Source organism: Haliotis cracherodii, unplaced genomic scaffold, assembly GCF_022045235.1.
Source record: "Haliotis cracherodii isolate W230 unplaced genomic scaffold, xgHalCrac1.p SCAF_10, whole genome shotgun sequence".
Classification (NCBI taxonomy): Eukaryota; Metazoa; Mollusca; class Gastropoda; order Lepetellida; family Haliotidae; genus Haliotis; species Haliotis cracherodii.
This window is the reverse complement of record NW_027266265.1, coordinates 12465951-12479365: the sequence shown is the minus strand read 5'-3', so window position 1 is coordinate 12479365 and position 13415 is coordinate 12465951. Positions and strand designations below refer to the sequence as shown.

The window sequence follows — 13415 nt, the reverse complement described above, 5'->3', positions numbered from 1 at the left end:
TTAAAAAACACACGCTTATCTCGAAAGAAGCAAACTGTACGACCTTTTGTGTGCTTTAAATCAGAAATTTCCCTCTTGTTGCTGAAGCGATAACAGTTTTAATTACCCTGTCTTATCAGAAGAGTTTGAAAGAGAGACCAGTTCAGTCGTTAGAGTCAAGAATCTTCTTAGCAATACAGATTCAAGCGGGATAGAGTATGTCAACTGCACCCGATCCAGGAAATATTACCTACTACTAGCACAGAGTTGTTAGCAAATATGACCTGTTACTAGTAGGTACAAAGACGGTCTCTACGTCTCTGGAGACTAACATTTACTGCTAATACTAACTAACAGTAACAATTAAATAGCATAACCATATTAGGATGTATGTTCACAGGGGCGCATTTCACGCCATATTGGAACATGCAGTGTCGAACACAGCATTCAGCAGATGGTAGGATGTCATCATTTTGTTGTTGTTTTTATCTCCGGTCTAGATAGGCTAGACTTAGATTTAGTATCTTCATACGGTATATATATTTTATACATCACCTAATTACAATTTTAACAACCAATAGATAGATCTATAGATATATCAATCCGGTCTTAATAGAAGATCGTTACGGTTTTCATTCATACATGCCATTGTATGTGTATTTGTTTGATAGAACTACACATATTTATAAGAACTGATCGTTACAAAATATATTGGCAAACAAGGTTAAAGTTTGTCTTTGGAAAATTCGTCCCGACGTGGTCAGAAAGAGTTATCCCCCTTGGCCGGCACAGCGATCGGTTTTCGATCAAACATTTATCGGTTAGATCTTGCTTTTTGTTTATCTGTTCTTACTTGTTCGTTGGTCATAATGTTATCTAGTCTTTGTGCAAACATTATTTACAGTCTACAACCATTCACTATGGTACTTTTTATTTTCAGATACTGAGATGGAGAACGTCAACGTGCCTGCTGACCCTGCACATGACGCATGTTTGTATCCTATGTCTGTAGGCCCAGAATGAGTGTAGGACTAACATAGATATATCAACTGGGAAGCATCAAATCTCATCTAGATTATTAGTGTTAATTAACTTGTTTTGCTGAAAGGTCTGGGTTCTGGGTTCAAAGTGAGGTCCATTTCTGGCGTTCGCTCCATTGTGAGATAAGGCCCACGCTCTAATTCACTAGTCTACATGCACTCTTTTTTGTTTGTTGTTGTTGTTATTGTTGTTATGATGAACACTGAGGGAATATGTAGACATATGAGGTTAATAAAGGATCATAAAGATTATTGTGCATCCGGCAAATTTATAGTAAACTATACATGTATCATTGATTACCTCCCTTTGCAACCAATATGTCAAGATATCAGTACCAATTTACTCATTTTTTTATTCCCAGGGTATCCAAGTGGGCTGTGTCCTGCCACATTCAGGACATTTGAGGTGCAACCCTTGTAGGAAATCAGGTATGTTGTATTCTACCCCTATACATGTTGGGAATTTATATTATTACAACCATTCACTATGCAAACTCGCTCACCTGATTATGGCAATTGTGAAAGTATTACTTTCCCTCAGACCTTAGGCCATTTATTAAGTTATGAGGTGTGAGTTGGTATACTGTAATCAAACTACAGGCTATCATGAATACAGGAATATCCAATTTGAAGTCAAATGAGCTTATGTCATGGTGCATTATCTGTCATCTGTCCATAACTAACTTGTACACTTTCAAAACCTCCTCTGAATCTACAAGGCATATGAAACTGAAATCTCAGCAATGATATTCTAAAACATGAGGCCATTTACAAAATATCACTTTTGCATATTACACAGCAAATTCAGATGTGGCATTATGAAACTTGATATGTGTTATGGGGTTTACATTGGTGTATTTTTTGCTTGATCTGGGAGGAACATCTTAGATATTTACCACTTGATGAGACCCACCTGCGTGGAAATGGTGCTCACAAACCAAGGAAAATAATCATGGTAATTATTGGATTTGAACCCATTGTCATAGATTTCTGGCATATGAAAGGGATGCAGCTTAGTCTCTGAAAATGTAAAATATTGATAGAAACATTTTATTTTCATTTTTGTTTAAAAGTAGACCCAGTGAGATGGGCTGGGCGGAAGGGAAAATAATATGGTTCAAGGACTGTGAGACAGACAGGGATGCAACTCTGCCCAGCAAATTGAGGTGGCTTCTTGGATGACTGTATTACCTGTGCCTTCTATGGCCTTAAACTTTCACATACCTTATGAAGTTTGTTTGTGTTTTCAATATCTTCTCTGAAAATCATATTTTCAATAAGCTGAGATTTTGTGTATTTGATCCCACTAACATGATGCCAGTACAACTTCAAGCTGTCTAGACATGGCAACCATATTGAACATATACTTTTCACCCTTTAGAAAGCCACTTCTGCATTTACGTTATGAAATTTGATATACAGTAATTATTTGGTAAACCCAACAACAGGGTCATATTTTGCAAGTTATTCTTATATTTGGAACTGCAACATTTTGTCTTCATGTGCTGCTGCAGCCATGATGAATGTGTTCTTTGACTCATTTCATTACCAATTATTATCCCCCACAACATGTTTTGCGGGGGTATTAAAATGGACATGGTCAGTCCTTGCATTCATACTTCTGTGTAAGATTTTGAAAAAACAATTACTATTTTCTTCACCAATCATGGTACATGGATAGGCCTAGTGGTGACCTGGTGCCTGTTGATAGTTTTGGATTTTTGTAAAATGTATCTTTTTAGTTTCCATGGCAACAACTTTGACTGAAATATGAGGGTAGTGATCGTTCTTGGAACATACCTTAAAAATCTACAATATTTCTTCACCAAACTTGACACACAGATCGGTCTAGTGGTGAACTGGTGCCTTTTGATAGTTTAGGATTTTAAAAAAATTAATATTTTGAGATGCCACAACTTTGACTCATACTGAAAATGAGGGTAGTGCTCCTTTCTATGCAGATTAATTTTTTTTAACAATATTTCCTTAACAAGCATGGAACATAGATAGGTCTAGTGTTGAACTGGTGCCTTTTGGTAGTTTAGGACATTTTAAAAATTGATATTTTGAGATGCCACAACTTTGACTCATACTGAAAATGAGGGTAGTGCTTCTTTCTGGGCAGATTAAAAAAAACTTACAATATTTCCTTAACAAGGATGGCACATAGATAGGTCTATTGTTGAACTGGTGCCTTTTGATAATTTGGGATATTTAGTTTCCATAGCAAGTATTTAGTATTTAGGGGATAATGGTGAATTTGTCTTCTTGCATATACTGTCATCCTTTTAATTGGTCAAGATGCTGTGAGAAAGTCTGTTCTGTAGATAAATAGTTTTGTTTCTTTTGCTTATTTTCTATACCCTTGTATTGCCTTTTTGTTGTAATAATATATTCCGTGAAAAAGTACAGGGAAGCTACAGATGCAATTTTAACACCTATACCCAGGGTAGTTTGTTCGAACAGTATTTCTGTCAGTCATGTGAGGAGACAGCCAAAAGGTAATGAAGGGAAATTTATTACATCAGAGCTACAGATAAGCAGCGTATTTGTGTAAAATACCCCCCAAAATTATTTAAACCCAATTACTTTCCATTAACTTGTGTACAGAAATGCATGTATTAAATGAAAAACTCAAATTATTAAAACAGCTCGCATAAATACCCAACGAAGCTTTTTCAGCATGCATACAAAGGAGCTAATTGCTGAAACACAATTACAAGCTAATTTACTTTCTGAGTCAAACCTATGTATTTAGAACATTATTTCATTTTTTGAAATCTTAAAATGTTCACTAATTTTGGGAAAGACCCAAGAGAGTGATGAATACATGAGTGAAAAAATATTGGTTACCCAATGAAAAATGTAATAACCCAATTAAAATAGAAACCCTAAAGTAAAAACTGAATTGCTCAAAAAGTTATCTGGAGCTCCGTTACATGAGTCAGTTTAATGGCACCAATACAATGGGCACATCTGGCCTCCATTAGGTTGAATCTGGTAAACTGTGTCTGTGATTTTTTGGGGTGACGACATTGCAGCCATATTGAATGTTATTTTGACCAGGTACTCATGTATCATAGTGTTATTCATTTAACAGGCTGTAATACTATATTGCAATCTCCAATGTGCTATGTTTCAGTGATCATATGTTCCATTTGGTCATGCCATCATCTTTCACCTTTTTGTGTCCTAATAATGGAATGTACCAGTAAGTGTAATAACCTTGTACTTGCAATGTTTCCTATGAATCTTTTGGGAAGTGAAGCTATGATTGGTTATATATGTATGTTATTATGCACTCCAACAATGGTATAAAATAGATCTACTGTTCTTTTCAGATTTCAGATTCAGATTATCATGCCATGGTCATACCCTTTGCATGCACCCTTGTAGCTAGATTACAGGTATACTAACACTGTTTGGATTGTTACGGACATGATCCAAGTAATTCAGTCTCAAAAACGTAGTCACAGAATTTGATTCTTAACATTCCCAAAGGGCAACTATATGGAATGTCAGTTTTGGCTGATTTGGTGACATGACACCCCAATTACATGGATAGCTGTTAGTGCTATCAACCTCTTGCCTGCCTGGACCAAGCACCATTAATTTAAGTGGTCATAAACAATTCACTCGTTTTTCCTCATTTGTCAATCATTATTAAATATTCATATCATTTGGTGTATCTGAACATTTGTTACTTATTTCTGCATAATCTTGTTAATCTATTTATGATGACCTTTACCAGTATTTAATTCCCTAAAAATAAATTCTGATCAGTTTCAGGCCCATTTAAACGGTTCGTAGTGAGGCATATTTTTGTTTATCCTAGATAACCTTAGCAATGTTGTCATGGAGAGGTTGATGGATGTTTATTACACTTTTTTAACCTTCATTTGCAAAGGTATTTTTGTAGCTTCCAATTCTGATTTGTTCAACTTTAAGAACTTTCTTCTCAGAAACCAAGGAAACTAAAACTTAATGACACCTGGCATGTGTAGCACCAAAATGGGACTCGGATTAAGTTATATGGTTGTCCCAGTGTTTTATTTTACAATTTGTTCATTCAGTTCTGTGGTGTCATGTGTTGTGTTTATTCTTATGAAGATTTTCATTCTTCGCATACCATGTTCACAGGTTTCACTGTCCAGTTACAAGAAGCCTGGTGTAAATAGCTTGTTTGGTCCAGTTGCACCCAACAAAGGTAACATTGATCGCCTCGAAACGTTAAACAAACTGGTTGTAATATAGCATAGACTATTTTTCCAGATAAGACAAATATACAAAATAAAACAAAATACTTTTTGAATACAAACAACATGGCCTGCTTGTCTGATGTTTGTCATCCTGACACAACTATTAGCTCACCAAGGTGAGCTTATGCCATACTGTGGGGTCCGTCGTCCGTATGTCAACGATTTTTTCTAAAAACTTCTTCATTTGACCACAAATTGACAATTAACGAAATTTGACTGGAAGCATCCCTTGGTGGTGAGGATTCAAAATTGTACAAATGGTGGGGCTGACCTCCCAAAGGGCTGGGTGGCAAGGCGGAATAGGAGTAATTTGGCTATATTGCTTTAAACAACTTCTTTATTGGAACTAAGAGATAGATATCAACCATATTTGGTTGGAAGAATTCTCCAATGCTGGGGATTAAAAATTGTACAAATGGAGAGGGCTGACCCCCCAAAGGGCTGGGTGGCGGGGCCAAATAGGAGTAATTTGGCTATATTGCTTTAAACGACTTCCTCTCTGGAACTAAGAGATAGATATCAACCATATTTGGTTGGAATCAATTCTCCAATGGTGGGGATTCAAATTGGAGAAATGGAGGGGCTGAAATTGCTTCTTGAAAAACAATTAAGAATGAAATTAAAAAAAGAGAAACTACACTCTCCAAGAAGCTGAAACTTAACTTTGTAGAAATGATGATGATCACTTGTAGCTTACCGGTACACAAAGCGAAGGTTCAAATAAACTTATGTCATGGCTGTGTTCATCTATACTAATGGAAAAAAGTAACTGCTGTGTATTAAGTAGTGTAAATGTTATGTTATTGTAAATTACAACATAATATTTGGTCTTTTGTCTCATCAATGTTTTATCATAACAAATTCATTGACAAGATCCATTCCTGGTAATTGGAGATGGAGAGATACGCCCTAAAGAGGGGTGCAACTTGTAGGCGGGCACTATCCTGCTGCAACATGACATTACGTCCCTGCATGTGCACAAAGGCAAGAACATGATCTCAATCGATGTCCTCATAACAATGATGAGTCGTGTTTTCCCATGAGTTGTGATGCCACCCCATACCATTTCAGTTCCACCCCAAAACTGATTATGATAAGTAATGCAAGAGTTGCTAAAACATTCTCCAGTATGCATGTAGACCTTTGCACGACCATCAGAGCTGTTCAGATGAAACCCTCACTCATTTGTGAACAGTGTACTGTCCCTGTTTTTCTTCTGAACCTCAGATGCTGTCTACACCAAGTGTGACTGATAGTCCTGTGTAAACAAAATTAGGCATATTGCTGAATGTTGGGACCGGATGTTGTGCTCTCTCAACCGGTAATGTACAGTTCTGCCACTAATTCGTCTTAACCCAAGAATTGTCCGATTATTAATGTGGCAGATGTTATTTTTGATTCGATGAACATTAAAAATGTTTGGCAACTTCGTTTTGCGCATTTCGTGTTTGCAACATGTCATCAAGCCGTGACAGCATTTTTAATTACAGTTGAACAAAAAGAAAAAAGATTTTATTAGACCCAGAGAGCTAAACAATCATTGTTTGCTGTTTACATTATGAAATCGTGTGTAAATACCTTGCTCCCAACTAACATGCAAACACACAAATTATGTGCAGTCCATAAACATTTGCATGCAAATTGTGAATCACGACCTTAAAACTGAGGAGATGTCTTCATCAATATGCATATTGAAAGATGCATTATTTAATTTCAGATTAAACTTAGTTTTGTCCAATCTCATTAAAATCTGATCTTAGTTTTCGCTACCGCTAACCAAAGATCTGAGGACATCCCATTACGGGTCACGTAGGAACGACCTTTCGCGATCATTGACCGACCAATGAAATGACTGAAATTGACACTTGCCAATCAGAAGGTAGCTATCTCGAGCTTTACTGCACTAGTTTCAAACTGGCGACTACGCCTCGAAACATATTTTGACGTATTCTCGATTAAATAAATTTAAAACTGACCAAAACAACATTCTGGAATGACTTATAGATGGCCTAAATTCTATGGATATAATCATAAAACCTGTAACTGTCGTTCGGAATACCCTCTGTTAAATATTTCGAGGATTCATGATTAGAAAACACATTTTGACTGTCACTTTCAGGATCTGGTAAGTGACGCTCTGATTGGTTGGATGAAAGGTCATGCTGACGTGACCCATAATGGGATGTCCTCAGATCATTTTTTAGCGGTAGCGAGAACTAAGATCTGATTTTGATGAGATTGAGTTTTGTTGGACTTTTTATTAAGAAAAGTTACCTTTTTCTGCTGGTATGTATGTCGTTAACGATTACACTTTCAACATCTCCTCTAGAGCGACAAAGCCTGTGAAGCTGAAACTTGGCATGAATCATCCCAGCAATGATGTCAGAATTGTGATTTGATGTTAAGTGTGTCGCTATGTAACAGCAGCGTATAAAATTCCCGCAAGGGCAACTTTGCAAATATTCCTGTCCAGATAAAATGCTTCCCGTCCAGAATTTTCTACACTAATGAACATAAGTAACAAAATGGTGAACATAAGAAAAGTACTGTTGATTGTTAGTTCTCAGAAAATAACAATAAACTGATGGATTGTCAACTTAGTTACCTTAACTCATTGAAATTCATCAAATTCCAAGTCTGATTGACTGCCTCTATGGTGTACTAGTAGAGTGTCTGCTCGGAGAGCGGAAGGTCAGAAATTTGATCCCTTGAAGCATCATTCCAAAAGACGTTAAAGGATGGTACTTGTTGTTACCCTGTCTTGCTCTCGGTAGTAAGGGCTAAAAGAAGGAATGGTCCACTCGGAGTCAGTATACTGTGTATAAAATTTGTTTTGCAGGTTTTTGTTGAAGTATATATTTTTTCGAAATTCATGTCTAACTGTATCAGTTATCTCCCTCACAAAATGTTGGTTGTATTTTAAGAACCTTACACTTACATACTTTGAAAATAACAAAATCAGATCAAATTATCATCTGTTATCACATTTTCCTTCACACGAATATCCAGATACAAATTATGAGTCTGTGTCCAGAAGCCAGAAATCTTTTACCAAAAAATAAATGCATATCAGTTTCTGGATGTGAATTACAAAAAGTACACAAATTATCATCAGATATTTTCATTTTTCTTCAAGAAAATATTTGTGGTAAAAACACCATCTTAATTTTGTATCCTGGACACATTTAACTGGCTTGAGAAAAATTCCTTGCCAGTTGAGATAACTGCAAATTATAACTTCCCATGAAGTTTTGAATTTAAGTGAGACAACATGATATTAAACTATAATATCTTTACAGGCATTTTAAATGGAACTTAACTTGATGTTGCCATGAACCTAAAATAAATGTATGCTATACCCACAAACGGTCAACTGTTTCCTGATTGGCTGATAATAGAATGGGAGGGGCTTGTTTTTCATTATATTGGGTTTAACAATGTCACTGATTTATGTAAATGTAAAAATAAGGTGTACTATGTGGATTTATTTATATTGAAGTTAAATCATAAGTTATTTTTCCATGAAAAATGTTCAATCAATGGTGATGACATCACTTATGTGAATATTTTCAACCTTTTCAGGGCAACTACCATGCTGTAATGAAACTTGATGGTATCAGTTTACACCAACGCTAAACTACATATACAGCTCCCAATACAGTGTGCTTTGAGAAGGGAGAGCAACTATGCCCTGTACGTTTCTGGAAAGAAGAAGTGTTGAGAAGAAGAGTTCTGTGTTGAAGTCAGCATTGACATCCTGAGTAGTGAAAAGATCAGCAGGGAGTTGCATCAGTTCGCTACTGTGTGGAGGGACAGTGTTTCTCCCTATACTCGTGGACAGTACTGTACATCTAAACATATGATTCATATTATATATTGTTTCATAATGTGAGGTGTGTTTTTTTCATTCATAATATCAATTATCATATATGGTGATTTTAGCATCTTACAAATATACTGTGCATGGAATTTCTTCACTTACACTGTTTTCAGCATTTTGAGGCAAAACTCTTTTCATGTGTTACATTTATGTTTATTGTTTCCTCAACAATAAAGAACTAGCAAAATGATGAATTTTGTTTGTAGTTGATTGATTATGACAAGGATAAACAGTATTATGTAGGCATGAATGTGGTCATGTATTCATCACCGAACGACATGTCAAATGGCTGATTGTGTTAATGTGCCCAATGGCATGGGTTTTGCTGATCTTGTCAGCCACTGATTTGCCTTGTCCACAATACATTTACCAGCGGCCTTGATACAGCTTACATTACAATCCTGGCAATCAATGCTACAGATTATGATTTTACATCAAAACAGATGGTAAGTTAGACAGTCCCAAATTATGATGTCACCATATTATCTCAACAGAAACATGAATCGCGAGGTGCTTTGGTAATGGTTACTACCCAATATATATCCGACAGTGACATAAAGCTGCGTTATTCTTGAATCAGACGCTATTGTCGCTAAATATAAACAGAAACATGAATCACATGGTTCTAGGGTTAGGGTTTCTGCCCAATATATGTCCGACGGTGATGTTAAACTGGGTTATTCCTGATACAGACTCTGATGTTATCGTATTTCATGAATCATGAGGTGCTAGGGTTAGAGTTTCTACCCAATACATGTCCGACAGTGATGTAAAACTGGATTATTCTTGAATCAGACGCTATTGTCGCTAAATATAAACAGAAACATGAATCACATGGTTCTAGGGTTAGGGTTTCTGCCCAATATATGTCCGACGGTGATGTTAAACTGGGTTATTCCTGATACAGACGCTGATGTTATCGTATTTCATGAATCATGAGGTGCTAGGGTTAGAGTTTCTACCCAATACATGTCCGACAGTGATGTAAAACTGGATTATTCTTGAATCAGACGCAGATGTCACGAAATTTCTACAGAAACAAGAATCATGAGGTTCAAGGGTTAGGGTTTCCACTCAATACATGTCCGACAGTGATGTAAAACTGGATTATTCTTGAATCAGACGCAGATGTCACGAAATTTCTACAGAAACAAGAATCATGAGGTTCAAGGGTTAGGGTTTCCACTCAATACATGTCCGACAGTGATGTAAAACTGGATTATTCTTGAATCAGACGCAGATGTCACGAAATTTCTACAGAAACAAGAATCATGAGGTTCAAGGGTTAGGGTTTCCACTCAATACATGTCCGACAGTGATGTAAAACTGGATTATTCTTGAATCAGACGCAGATGTCACGAAATTTCTACAGAAACAAGAATCATGAGGTTCAAGGGTTAGGGTTTCCACTCAATACATGTCCGACAGTGATGTAAAACTGGATTATTCTTGAATCAGACGCTGATGTTATGAAATCTCAACAAATATTTATCATGAGGTTCTAGGGTCAAGGTTTCTACCCAATATATGTCCGACAGTGATGTAAAACTGGATTATTCCCGATACAGACGCTGATGTTATGAAATCTCAACAAATATTTATCATGAGGTTCTAGGGTTAAGGTTTCTACCCAATATATGTCCGACAGTGATGTAAAACTGGATTATTCCTGATACAGACGCTGATGTTCTCGTATCTCAACAGAAACATGAATGATAAGGTGCTAGGGTAAGGGTTTTTACCTAAAATATGTCCAATTGTGATGTAAAACTGGATTATTCCTGATACAGACGCTGATGTTCTCGTATCTCAACATAAACATGAATGATAAGGTGCTAGGGTTAGGGTTTCTACCCAATATATGTCCGGCACTGATGTAAAACTGGATTATTCCTGATACAGACGCTGATGTTCTCGTATCTCAACAGAAACACGAATGATAAGGTGCTAGGGTTAGGGTTTCTACCCAATATATGTCCGACACTGATGTAAAACTGGGTTATTCTTGAATCAGATGCTGATGTTCTCGTATCTCATCAGAAACATGAATGGTAAGGTGCTAGGGTTAGGGTTTCTACCTAACATATGTCTAATTGTGATGTAAAACTGGGTTATTCCCGATACAGACGCTGATGTTCTCGTATCTCAACAGAAACACGAATGATAAGGTGCTAGGGTTAGGGTTTCTACCCAATATATGTCCGACAGTGATGTAAAACTGGGTTATTCTTGATTCAGATGCTGATGTTCTCGTATCTCATCAGAAACATGAATGATAAGGTTCTAGGGTTAGGTTTTCTACCTAATATATGTCCGGCACTGATGTAAAACTGGATTAGTCCCGATACAGACGCTGATGTTCTCGTATCTCAACAGAAACACGAATGATAAGGTGCTAGGGTTAGGGTTTCTACCCAATATATGTCCGACAGTGATGTAAAACTGGGTTATTCTTGATACAGACGCTGATGTTCTCGTATCTCAACAGAAACACGAATGATAAGGTGCTAGGGTTAGGGTTTCTACCTAATATATGTCTAATTGTGATGTAAAACTGGGTTATTCCCGATACAGACGCTGATGTTCTCGTATCTCAACAGAAACACGAATGATAAGGTGCTAGGGTTAGGGTTTCTACCTAATATATGTCTAATTGTGATGTAAAACTGGGTTATTCCCGATACAGACGCTGATGTTCTCGTATCTCAACAGAAACACGAATGATAAGGTGCTAGGGTTAGGGTTTCTACCTAATATATGTCTAATTGTGATGTAAAACTGGGTTATTCCCGATACAGACGCTGATGTTCTCGTATCTCATCAGAAACATGAATGATAAGGTTCTAGGGTTAGGTTTTCTACCTAATATATGTCCGGCACTGATGTAAAACTGGATTAGTCCCGATACAGACGCTGATGTTCTCGTATCTCAACAGAAACACGAATGATAAGGTGCTAGGGTTAGGGTTTCTACCTAATATATGTCTAATTGTGATGTAAAACTGGGTTATTCCCGATACAGACGCTGATGTTCTCGTATCTCAACAGAAACACGAATGATAAGGTGCTAGGGTTAGGGTTTCTACCTAATATATGTCTAATTGTGATGTAAAACTGGGTTATTCCCGATACAGACGCTGATGTTCTCGTATCTTAACAGAAACATGAATGATAAGGTGCTAGGGTTAGGTTTTCTACTCAATATATGTCCAACAGTGATGTAAAACTGGATTATTCTTGAATCAGATGCTGATGTTCTCGTATCTCATCAGAAACATGAATGATAAGGTGCTAGGGTTAGGGTTTCTACCTAATATATGTCTAATTGTGATGTAAAACTGGGTTATTCCCGATACAGACGCTGATGTTCTCGTATCTCATCAGAAACATGAATGATAAGGTTCTAGGGTTAGGTTTTCTACCTAATATATGTCCGGCACTGATGTAAAACTGGATTATTCCCGATACAGACGCTGATGTTCTCGTATCTCAACAGAAACACGAATGATAAGGTGCTAGGGTTAGGGTTTCTACCCAATATATGTCCGACAGTGATGTAAAACTGGGTTATTCTTGATACAGACGCTGATGTTCTCGTATCTCAACAGAAACACGAATGATAAGGTGCTAGGGTTAGGGTTTCTACCTAATATATGTCTAATTGTGATGTAAAACTGGGTTATTCCCGATACAGACGCTGATGTTCTCGTATCTCAACAGAAACACGAATGATAAGGTGCTAGGGTTAGGGTTTCTACCTAATATATGTCTAATTGTGATGTAAAACTGGGTTATTCCCGATACAGACGCTGATGTTCTCGTATCTCAACAGAAACACGAATGATAAGGTGCTAGGGTTAGGGTTTCTACCTAATATATGTCTAATTGTGATGTAAAACTGGGTTATTCCCGATACAGACGCTGATGTTCTCGTATCTTAACAGAAACATGAATGATAAGGTGCTAGGGTTAGGTTTTCTACTCAATATATGTCCAACAGTGATGTAAAACTGGATTATTCTTGAATCAGATGCTGATGTTCTCGTATCTCATCAGAAACATGAATGATAAGGTGCTAGGGTTAGGGTTTCTACCTAATATATGTCTAATTGTGATGTAAAACTGGGTTATTCCCGATACAGACGCTGATGTTCTCATATCTCAACAGAAACACGAATGATAAGGTTCTAGGGTTAGGGTTTCTACCCAATATATGTCCGGCACTGATGTAAAACTGGATTATTCCTGATACAGACG

General features: G+C 36.9%; 1 pseudogene; it reads left to right on the top strand.

Annotated features, from left to right (window-relative positions):
• The first annotated feature begins 369 nt into the window (after window positions 1-369).
• LOC139446566 (uncharacterized) lies at window positions 370-9056 on the top strand (annotated as a pseudogene).
• The last annotated feature ends 4359 nt before the right edge of the window (window positions 9057-13415 follow it).